This window comes from Propithecus coquereli, unplaced genomic scaffold (genome assembly GCF_000956105.1).
Source record: "Propithecus coquereli isolate 6110/MARCELLA unplaced genomic scaffold, Pcoq_1.0 Scaffold158, whole genome shotgun sequence".
NCBI classification, from domain to species: Eukaryota; Metazoa; Chordata; class Mammalia; order Primates; family Indriidae; genus Propithecus; species Propithecus coquereli.
Window position 1 is genome coordinate 3,094,549 of NW_012140302.1, and position 11,648 is coordinate 3,106,196.

An 11,648-nucleotide genomic window follows, 5' to 3' on the forward strand; every position below is an offset into this window, starting at 1 on the left:
AATACACTGTAGCAATAATATATTATATATACTACAATAGTACATTACAAGTAATATACTATTAGTAACTCGTTTCCGAGCCCCAGCTCTCCTTTCAGCTCCAGAATCTGGACCCCGACTCTGCCTCTCTTTAAAAAGGTCTGTCCCTCCCATGTGTGTGGTTCCTCCTCTCGGTGGCTCCCTGTGGCAGACAGCAGCCATCACTGGGTGGGGCAGGGCAGAGGCTCCCTGTCCATTACTCAGGGTTTCCAAGGCCCTGGCAGGGACTCCCTTCTCCTTTCCAGGCAGTTCCAGGGACAGGAAGTGGGTATGTTTGGAGAGGGAGGGAGTCTTCCCCAGTCATTGTGCCTGCAGTCAGCATCCCAAAGCCAGGTCCTGGGGCCTCCTGCCCTGGCTGCACTGGGCGCCTGCTCCAGCCTCCTCCTCTTCCAACCCCTACAGGGGTCCTGATGGCCGGGCAGTCAGGCAATCTAGCCGGGGCTCCAGAACAAACTTACTGTGTGACCTTATGCAAATCTCTTCCCCTCTCTGGGCCTCAGTTTGCTCTCGAGATAAAAAAGAAGAGAATTATAATTCCATGACTTAATGGTGTAAGTTATTCAGTTGGGGAAGGAGAAGAGGAAAGTTAAGGAAATGAGGGATTTTACCCAGTGGAGTCCAAGCACTGGTCTTCAAGAGAAAGCGTCGGGGGAATTATCTGAATAACACTCCCCAGTGACCGGGGTGATCTCAGGAGAGGAGGCCAGTTTGACTGACTCCCAGAGTCTGAGAACACCACCATCCTCTGCTTTCCTTCTCTGCTTCCAGCCCAGCCCCTTCCAGGGGCTTTAACCCTGTTTACAGAAATGGGAATTTGCATGATGAAAATAACCCCAGCCGGACTGCGATTTTACTGCGCTTGGCACGGGGCTCGGAAAAAGCGGCTGCATAGCCAATTACTGGAATTTTTAAACACAAATAATATTTTATGGGATCAGTGGGCTGGCGCTGGGCCGCCGCACCCGGCTCGGCTCCTCCGCCCACAAACAAGCTCCGATTGTGCGGCAGGCGAGCGCGCCAGTCCCGGGACGGGGGTGGGAGCACCGCGGGCGGGGGGCCCGGCGCGGGCAGGTGCAGCGCAGGGCTGGGCCGCCCCGGAGCCCCACCGGCAGGGAGCGTCGACGAGGCCCGGGCCCGGGGTGGGTGCACCGGCGCCGGGGCTCACCTGCAGCGCCGCGCCTGGAAGCGTTTCGTGCGAGAGGGCGCGCCCGGCGCTAGCTCCCCCGCCTGGCGGCCGCCCGCTGGGCCTGGCCCGCGCCCCGCGCCCTTGGCATAGCTGAAGCGGCTGCGCCGCCTCCGGAAGGCCGGCTTCCCGGAACGGCCCGAGGGCGGCGGGGAGTCCGCGCCCAGGCCCGGGAGCCACCCCTCGCCTTCCCTCTCCCGCCCGAGCCTCGCCGGCGCGCTGGAGGCAGACCCAGGAGCCGCGCGCCGCGCCTAAGGGGCCAGCGCAGGGCGAGGGGTACAGCGAAGGTTAGGGGGAACACTGTCCGCCGGGGATCCCCGGCCCCGCGCGCTCCGAGACTGCCGGGCCTGGCCAGGGCCCCCGGAGGCTGGCCGTCCCGCTGCCTGGGTCTCTCTCCTTCGGCCGTCTGCGAGCCCTCCCCCGCCGAGCGGCGCGCCCCGGCACGCACAGGGTTAAGCGCGAGCAGGTGTGCAGCCAGATGCCGCTGACCAGCCCCTCCCCCGCAGCCCAGGCGGCCTCCTCCTCCTCCGCCCACCCGCTCAGAACCAAACAGTCCCAAATAAAAGTGCTATTGTTGCCCGGCCTTTCCCCACCCCCGTCGCTGCCCCGCCACCTGGAGCGCAGCCCTGTCCCCTCTTCACCTGCCCCGGGGCAGGCCGAGGGGGGGTCGCGGAGGGGAAGTGGGGCCTAGGAGCAGGGACTTCCGCTCCCCCTGCCCCCCAGCTTCCCTTCCCCCGGTGCCCGCAGCACTGACCCCTGGGCCCAAGGGCGGGCGCCACCGCTTTGAGGTGGGGGGCTCCTTTCTGGCTCGAGGGTCGGGTTCTGGCCTCCCCGCCGCGCCTCCCTCTAACCCCCATCCTCACCGGCTGGAGGACGGCGGGGTTTACGCGGCTGGCAGAACGCGAGGCCCTGTGCGAGGCGCCCAGGACTGTACCAGGCTCACTGGGGCTCGGCGATTGGCAGCTGGCATTGGGCTGCGTGTTTGTGTGTTTTAATTGTCTGCAACAAGAAGAAGGCAGCTCAAGAGTGATGCCCTTTACAGACGAGGAAACTGAGGCACGGAGAGGTGCAGTGTCCAGCCCTATCACAAGGATGGTAAATGTGACTTCGCACAGGACTCAGGTCCTCCGACACCACGGGGTCTCTGGTGCTCATTTGACCCACAGAGATTGAGGGGCCCTTGGAGTCTGGCACCGTCCAGACTCACCGTCGGACCTTGGGTGAGTGACCCCGCCCCTCGGTTTCCTGGTTCTTAAATCGAGGTACACCACTGTGGTTCCTGAATTCCCACGCTGACACTCGGAATCCAAGGGGCTGGCCGACCTCCGGAGGTCTGGGGGCCCAGGGTGGGGCTCCACGCGTGAGCTAGGCAGCCGCGGCCTGTGCTTGGGGAGGAAAACGTTTCCCCCTCGCCCCCCTTCTCCGCCAGCCTTCTCCGCCCTGCCTCCATCGCTCCCCGCAGGCCCCCAGGAGGCTGAACTGTGAGGTTAAGTAAATATCTGACGGCGGCTCAAGGAAACAGTCAAGACCGTTGCCGAGAGAAGAAACCCAGACCTCGGTGGAGATCCGCCCCTGCGCCCGAGCAGCCCCCGCTCCGCCCTGATCCTGATGCATGCCGAGCCTTTGGCCCCCTCGGCCTCGCCCGAGTTCTCCGAGCTAGCCGGCCCCTCCCGCGAGGCCCCTCTCCTCCCACCTCCCCAGCTCTGGGGCTGGGGGCGCGCGTGGGGTTACCGTATTTCCTCTCCTTGCGCCCTAGGTTTTGAGCGCAGTGTCTAACTTCTCCAGCCTGAGGGACAGTCCTCTCCACGCTATGGAAAGAACTCTGTTGGGAGTCGGGAGACTTGAGAATCTGGTTTCCTTCTCTTAGCTCTACCGTAAATCCCTCTCCCAACCTGCAGACCCATAAATCCAGCTCCCTATTTCCAACTGAACATCCACCAGTCACCTCAAACTCAGCTTCCAGACTCTGATCTTTCTCCCGGGCCTGCACCTGTCAGTCTTCTTCATCTCAGAAAAGGGCAACTTCATCTTCCCAGTTGCTGCAGAAGAAAATCTCGGAGTTATTCTCAACTCCTCTTTTTCTGCCATCATTCATTTAAATGCCTCAGCAAATCTGGCTCATTTTGTCTTCAAAATGTCCAGAATCTGCTACTCTTCACCCCCTGCCTACTTAGCTCGCTGTTCCGAGCCACCATCTTCTCTCGCTGCAATAGTGCAACACCTCCTAACTTGTTCCTCTGCATCCCTCATCCCTCATCCCTCCTCTCTGTTCTCAACAGAGTAGCTAGGGTTATATATTTTTTTCTTTTGTTTTTGAGACAGGGTCTTCTTGCTCTGTCCCAGGTTAGGGTGCTGTGGTGTCGTCATAGCTCACTGCAACCTCAAAATCCTGGGCTCAAGCGATCCGCCTCAGCCTCCCAAGTAGCTGGGAGTATAAATGCATGCCCTCATGGCCGACTATTTTTTTTGTAGAGACGGGGTCTCACTCTTGCTTAGGCTGATCTCAAACTCCTGGCCTCAAGCAGTCCTCCTGCCTTGGCCTCCCAATGTGCTAGGATTATAGATATGGCCACCGCGCTCAGCCAAGGTTATCTTTTTAAAACTGAAGTCAGATTGTGTTCCTCTTCTGCTCAAAATCCTCCAACAGCTGTTTATCTCACTCAGAGAAAAAGCTTCTTACGAGACAGAGAAAAAGCTTCTTACGAGATCCTAGTGATCTGATCACCTCTCTGCCCTTTCCTCCTACCCCTTCCTCCTCACTGCTCCCCAGGCATGCCAGCACACCCCTGCCTCAGGGCCTTTGCACTTGCTAGTCCCTCCAGATTCCTACAGTGCTCCCTCTCACTTTGCTGAGGCCTTCTCTGGCCAATACCCCCACCCCATGCACACACCAGACTCTGCACCTCCCTTACCCTGCTCTCCTTTCCTCAGCTGCGCTTATCACTAACTGACATGCTGCGTATTTCCCTGCTGATTGTCTCCTCCTCCTAGATTGTAGGCACTGTGAAGGGAGAGGCTTTCTTAAAAACATCTCAGCCCTTAGAACAGGGCTTCACACGAAGAATAGGCACTCAGTAAACAGTTGTTGAAGGAATGAGCCAGTCGCTTTCTCTTTCTGGGCCTTACTTTCCTCACCCCTTCAAGTGAGTCGGACCCAGTGAAAGTCCACTCAGCTTTGAGAGTCTCATGGTAAGAGACAAACGTGATTCCGGAAGGTGAGAGAGAAAGGTAGACAGTGGGACTAAAGTGTCATTGGCTCTGTGTCTGAGTGGACCAGCACAAGGCAGAGAAGGCTCACCCCAGGGAGGCTGCAACCTAAGCAACAGGGTCCACTTATTCATTCATTCGAGAAGTGTCCCTGAAGGTCCCTGGTGTGCCCAGCTTGGGGCAAGGCCCTGGGGGAGGCCAGGACATGCAGAGCAAGAGATGGGCCATCAACAGCTCTGCTCCATGTTGCCTGTGTGACCCTAGGTGAGCCTGAGACCTCTCTGAGCCTCAGTCCTCCCAACTGTAGAGGAGACAGATAATCCCACCTGCCCTGCTTGACTCATGAATTACACTGAGTGTCAAATAAGATAATCCCACGATACACACTTAAAGTGTACGACTGAGGGACAAGAATTAATGCATAAAGCAAGGTTGCAGTCCTTCAAGAGCTTAGAGTATGGTCTTTGTAGCTTAGAGCCCCTTTCCTAGGCCCCCCAACCTTCTATTTTTGTCTGGGTCTTGGTGGGGTCCCTTGGGACTGGCTGACTCTACAGCCTTACACTTACTTAAATTGGTGTCACTCCTGACCCCAGGCAACCAAATGAAGGCTCCCCCTCGTGGCACTTCCTGGAATGACAGGTTTCAGTGCCTCTTGAGCAAGAAGAGATGGCTGGGCGTTGAGCACAAAAAGGGAGCAGGAAGAGGCTGGAAGAGGAAGAGCCTGGAGACCTGGGAAAGGAGCAGGGCAAACCTGCAAAGGAATGTTGGACTGGAAGGGACCTGGGACCTCCTCCACCCCATTTTACAGATGAGAAAACTGAGGTTCAGGGAAGGAGAAGTTAGAGGCAGGACTGTAACTCAGGTATCTACACACTGCTATGCTGGGTCCTTTACACCAAGTATCATATGCATTTATACAGGTCAGTGATCAAGTAAATTCCCTCTACATCTGACAGCATCCCCTGGAGGGCCTCTGAATGTGCAGGCTTCTCTCCCAGGGCGAAGAATCCCAAATGCCAAAGACTCTGCATCCAGAGTGGCTTATATAACCTCAGATCTAATCTATTTCAGAGCCAGGGATTAGAGACAGACAATTCACCTGGATTTTTCTCTTCTTACTGTGATGTGGGTGGAGGGATGAGGATGGGGACATAACTAAATCCAGTTCTACTTAGAGATCCAAAGTGACCAACTCAATCAGAGGTGTGTGTGTGTGTGTGTGGGGGGGGAGTTACACTTGCATTTGTGGAGGGCTTTATCTGAAGGTGGTTTTTTTTTACACCTACATCTTCTAATTTAGTCTTTGCTGCTATTATTAGCCATTTTAGAGATGACAGTAATGAGTCACCAAAGGACCAAGTGATTTGCTCAAGATTAGAAAAAACATTAGGGTAAGACCAATGCAGTGCATACAGAAGGTACTCAATAGATACCATTACCTGTCCAGCAGACAGACTGCCTTGTTTTATTGAGTGATTTTAGGAGGAACTGTTCCCAGACTGAGGTTGCCCCTACTGTGCAGGACATTTCTGCTGCCTTCCTTGGATCCTGGCAGCCTGGAGGGGCTTCCAGTTCCCTGTTTAAGGTACAGGGCGCGGTAGGGCATGGGCAAAAGAATGCCACAGAAGAAGAGGGAGCAGTGATGGGGTGGGCAGGGGAAGGGGCTACTTGCCTGATTGAGCTGAGGGGCTTCCAAATAGCCTCCACCACCTGGCTGGTGGGAGGCCTGGATTTCTGATCACCCTGGTGGGCTTGAGGGCCACTGTGAAAATATATTGATGTTGTCTAGGAGCCAGGAGTGAACCCTGTTGTCCTATCCTTTTGGTATATTGGCAGGGTGCTCAGTAGATGGAGGAAACCCTGGGACTGGGTTCCAGTGCTGACCTTCGAGTGCTGTATGGCCCTGCAGTATGTAGAGCAGTGGTTGGGAACACCAGCTCGGGAGCCAGGCTGCCTGGGTTTATGTGCCAGCTTTTCACTTAATAGACCTGTGACCTTGACTTCACCTCTCTGAGTCTCAGTTTTCTTGTCAGTAAAAGAGGGAGTAATAGTACCTATTCAAAGATTATTGGGTACATTAAATGAATGAATCATGTAAACTAGGTAGGAAAATGCCTGACACATAGTAAGTGCTCAGTGAACATAATCTATTATTAGGAAAGACCCTTCTGTCTGAGTTGCAAGATTAGCAACTATACAGTAAAAGTGGTGAGGGGTTAGATGGGCAGTTTTCAGTTATGGGAGCACAGCTCCCTGGGGGAGGTTTTATTTTGCTTGTTTTGTTTTGCAGGATGGACAAAATTATAGAAGGTGAAACTTGCTACAACGTTCTGTGATGCAGCTTGCAGGAGATTTGAATGTTTTCCCAAAGAGGCGTGGGTTCACAAGGTCGAGTCACAGGACTAGAGCATCTTAGGGTCCTGGGATCCTGAGATCCCTCTGGCTGCAGCATTGTTCTGTGGCTCCGGAGTTATCTTCTCAGTCTAGAGGGAGATGATGTCCAGGGACGTATCATGCTGGATTATTGGGGACCCCAAGGCCAAAACTGACAGTTTAAGCCTTGGTGCCCAGAGGGTATCTTGGGGTGAGTCCCAGGGCACTGAGGTTTATGGATCGTCCTGCACCCAGCCTGTCCCTGAAGGGTGCGTTTGGGTGAGGAGGAAAGAGAGGCCTTCGTGGGAGAGGGCAGGCGGGGAAATCTCCTTGCCCATCATGTTTACTGAACTGCACTGAATTATGACTAAATGCCAAGATCTGGCTTCAGGCAATTGCCTAAATCATTTAGGGATTGACAGGGAAGGGAGGGAGGGAACATGGGGAGCCGGGGGGAGAATGTTCTTGTAATTCTTCAGTCTGAGGTACATTAAGGAGCCATAAGCCATGTCGAGAGCTTGAATTACATTAGAGAGATTATCCTGTTACACTTCATAATCCTGGATAATATACCGTCTTGGAGCACACCTGCCCGTGATAAATCTCGCCCTGTAATGGCCTGACCCTAGGGACCCAGGGATGCCGGGGCAGCTGGCAAGGGCGATCAGAGTGGGCGCAGCCTCAGCAGAGGCACCTGTGAGCTCCAGTGCCCTCCTGACTCCCCTTCGTGCCCCTTATTCCTGCCTCCGCCCAGAGGGAGTGGATGCAGCTGGGAAGGCCTCGAACTTCTCCATCTTCATTCAAGGTTCTTGGCTCCCTAGGGCCCCTCCCACCTTAGCTTCCACCCCATAATCCCACCTCCTGCTCCGGTGGGACAGGCCGTTTGTATTCGTGTTTCCAGACTGTCCTCTCTCCAAATGCTTTCTCCTTAATCTCTCCAAGCCCAGCCTGGCCTGTCGTGGCCCGTGGAGACCTCTCTGAGAACCCACACTGACATCCCCCTTAGCTCCAGCTCAAGACACCGACCCTCTGTTGTGAAAGGGTGTGTCACCTACCACCTATGGTGTCGGCAAACCTTTTCTGAGTCTCTGTCTACTGGCTAGACTGCCAGGACCATGAAATCAGGAACCACGACTACTGCCGCAGCACTTAGCACACATAGGTTCAATAGCCATGCAACTGGTTAATGGCAGAACTGGGATTCAAACCCCAGTTGGCTGGCTCTAGAGTCTGTGGCCACAATGGAACACTGTCTCTCTGGCCTGAAAGCTCTACCCTGTGTTATTTGTGGGCCTGGCCTTGCTTTCTGCGAGCTGTCAGATCCTTCCTATGTGTGTGCCTTACATTGGGGAGCATCACAAGCCAAGGGATGACTCTTTCATGGGGTAGCTTAGGGTAGGATGGCACCCGAGCCTCCCAGATTCATCCTCAGCCTCTCAAGAGGCCCAGTCCATGGAGTGACCTCATGAACACGCCCCCGTTAGCTTGGGCAGCTCTTTCCCAGCCCCAACACCTTCTCACCTCTAGCCTATTGCTCTGTTTATAGCTCTTGGGAGGCCTGGCAGTATCTGGGCACCTGCCATATGTCCTAGTATCTCCCAGCATGACACCCCAAGCCCCATCTGCCTGAGATTCTGCTTTACCCTCCCACATCCCTTCCCCAAACACACATGCCCTGTGTACCTTTACCTGGGGACACGTGGAGGGCACCTTTCTGGGCCTTCTGCAGTTGGCTATGCTGCTGGGGCTTCAGCTAACCCAAGTCTTCAAGATCCCCTAGAAAGAAACCACAGCTACCACTTATCAAGTGTTCATTAGGTGCCAAGCCCTGGGTTATGCTTTTTACCTGCTTTATCTCATTTAACTCTATGCCAGCCTTATGAGATAGGTACTACATAATTTCTGTTTTATAGATGAGAAAGCTGAAGCTTAGAGAGGTTAAATACAGTGCTATAGGTCAACATCCGGTAAAGGGCAGAGCTGGAATTTAAACCCAGGCCTGCTAGTTCCAGAGCATGTGTGCTTAACCCTTGGTGCCATGCTGGCTTCTTAGGTGAGAGCAGGCACCCCAGGCTGCCTCCCTAGCTCCACCTCCATGCAGGCCTACCCTTCTCCACCCCTTCTCATCCCTGCAACCATCTCCAGCGCCCTCCTCCCTGCCCCTCTGTTGCCAGGTTCCAGAACTCCCCTGCATTCCAAGTCACTCCATGCTTCATGGATTCATTCCCTCCCTCTGCGCTTCTACATCATTCATCCAGAGACGGGAACCACAGCAGTTGATCACCCACCCATCCATTCATTCCCATCATTCATTCATGGAATCCTGGAATGTCAGGGCTGGAAGGGGCCTTAGAGATTATCTGGTCCAGTGGTTTTTAAACGACAATGCATTTTTCAAAGAAAAGCTTCTGTGGAAGTTCTATAGAGAAATCAGATCAACAGGGAAGGCGACAACCAGACTCCTGCCCCCTTGGTCCTGCCTCACCCCTGCCTCAGCCCCCTGCCCTGAACTCTCAGTGTACAGCAGGGAAACAACTGTCCCCCTGTTCCTCCCATGGTATACAGCCAGGGTTCAGGGACAGAATGAATTGCTCTGCAGGTAAGGAGCTATTTCCAGATACCCAGTCCCCAAGAACCTATTGTCTTCAGTCACTGAGGGTTAACTGTGGCAACATTCTCCTCATTCTCCTCAAGCTCTGAGTTGCACAGACCTGGGCCTTAATCCCAGCTCCCACTTACCACTTACAAATCTACATGACCTTGGGCAAGTAAATTGCAAAACCTTTATATCCCTCCCTATTTTCTCCTCTGATAAATGGGAAAAATAATAGGATCTATTAGTTTTTAGTTTTCTATTACTGGGTAACAAATGACCCCAAAACACAGTGGCTTAAAGCAAGCATTGTACTATCTCTCCTAGGTCTGTGGGCTGGCTGGGCTCTGCTGGGTGGCTCTTCTGCTGGTCTCTGTTGCCATTGTAGTCAGCTGGTGACTGGGGCTGCAGTCATCTGGTGGACTGATCAAGATGCTGGGATGGCTGGGCCTCTTGCTCTCCAGGCAACTATAGGGCCTCTCCTCTCCACCTGGTCTTTCCAGCTGACTAACCAGACTTCATACATAGCAGTTCAGAGCTCCCAGAAGCACAAAAGTGGAAGTTTCCAGGACTTCTTAAGGCTTAGGCCCAGGCGGCACAGCCTCACATCTGCTACATTCTATTGATCAAAGATTCAAAGGGAAGGAAAATGAACTTCACCTCTCAGCGGGGGAATGACAAAGAATTTGTCTTCATCTTTAACACACCATAGTCTGTGTGACCCTGAGGAAGAAAATTACTTTCTCTTTCTAATTTTCCATCTGTGTCCTCATCTGTGAGGAATAAGTACATCGATCCATGGAAAGTACTTAGAACAGTACCTGGCGCGTAGCAAGCACTCACATGTTAGCTGGTGCTATTTTTATTTCTAACCCATATGCCTCTCAGTGTGCTGGGTAACTGGCGGTGGTGGTGGAGTTGCAAGAGTAATGGCAAACACAGTTTATACTCCTGATAATAAATAATCTAGTTCATGAGATAAAATTAACACATGCAGAGATCAAAGTACTAATTCAAGGCATTGTGTAATTAAGGAGCCCATGAGAGGTACAGATAACACATACTTGAGGAAGTTGGAGGACAAAAAGATTGAATGTGGGGGCTGGGTGACCACTGAAGGCTTCAAGGAGGAAGAGTGTGCCCTTGAGGGGCAGGGGAGGGTAAAAGTGGTTAACGGCCTAGATTCCGGAGCCAAACCCCCTATTTTAAATCTTGGCTCTGCCACCTTCTGGATATGCCTATGGGACCTCAGCAAGTTGCTTAGCATCTCTTTGCCTCAGTTTCCTTTCTGTAAAATATGTCTATCTCATAAGGTTCAAGTGAAGAATAAATGATTTATTTCCTATAAAGGGACTAGAACAGTGTTGGACATGTGGTAAGTACTCAACAAAGCGACTTAATGTGCAAATCTCTAAAGAGAGGAGACATGGGCTAGGTGGAGAGGAGGGACAGAGGCCTCCAGATGGGTGGCAACGGTGACTGCGTATGTAAAGTAGGAAGATGCGTGTGTCCTGCTCAGGGACAGAGTGAGAGCCACTTTGCACAGGGAGAGCTGAGCTGTTCCTGGGGGACAGGGAGGGGCAGCAGGAGCCGAGGTAGAGTGGAGAGTGAGGGGCGGACTGCGGGGGCCTTTGAGTCCAGCCGGAGCAGTTTAGACTTGACCCTTATAAGCAAAGGGGCGCATTGATGGTTTCTATCAGGGGAGGGATGCCACCTGGGCTGTGTCTTAGGAAGAGACCTCTGGCAGTGGTGTGCAGGTGGCTTAAAGAGAAGGAGATGACTTCGGGGGTTATTGCCACAATTCAGCCATGAAATAGGGGTGTCCTGAACCAGAGTGGAGGCAGAGGGAAAGTGCGGGGATGGGCAGTCTGGAGAGGGAACCCCCTGCTTCCTGCCCTTGGCTGCTGGCTTCCGCCCTGGCTTCCTCCCTTCTGGGCCAGGCTTGAAGGCTGAGTGCAGGGAGCAGCAGAGCTCAGGGATGCACAGGGCCGGCTCCACCCCTGGAGCGTGGGCTGGGTCTACCTGGCCTTACCTGGACCAAAGGGAGCAGGTCTGGGCTCTTGGCTGTGACCCACACCAGGCTGCAGGCCCAGAGTAGCAGACTGTGAGCAGGGATCCCGCACTGGCTCTCTGTGTGTGTATGTGTGTGTGTGTGTGAGAGAGAGAGAGAGGGAGTGACAAAGAGGAAAGAGGGAGGACCGTATGTCTATTTTCTTTGAAGAATAGCTGTCTCCTCAAGTGGGTGAGAGAGTG